The sequence below is a fragment of the Chrysochloris asiatica genome, unplaced genomic scaffold (genome assembly GCF_000296735.1).
Source record: "Chrysochloris asiatica unplaced genomic scaffold, ChrAsi1.0 scaffold00096, whole genome shotgun sequence".
NCBI lineage: Eukaryota > Metazoa > Chordata > Mammalia > Afrosoricida > Chrysochloridae > Chrysochloris > Chrysochloris asiatica.
The window spans coordinates 11,008,489-11,008,720 of NW_006408614.1; positions in this window are offsets into that span (position 1 = coordinate 11,008,489).

Consider the following 232-nt stretch of genomic DNA (forward strand, 5'->3'; position numbering starts at 1 on the left):
GTCCCTAGATGCTGGGCTGAGCCTGGGTCCCTAGATGCTGGGTGGAGCCTGGGTCCCAGATGCTGGGCTGAGCTTGGGTCCCAGATGCTGGGCTGAGCCTCAGTCCCTAGATGCTGAGCTGAGCCTCAGTCCCAGATGCTTGGCTGAGCCTGGGTCCCTAGATGCTGGGCTGAGCCTGAGTCCCTAGATGTTGGGCAGAACCTGAGTCCCTAGATGCTGGGCTGAGCCTGGG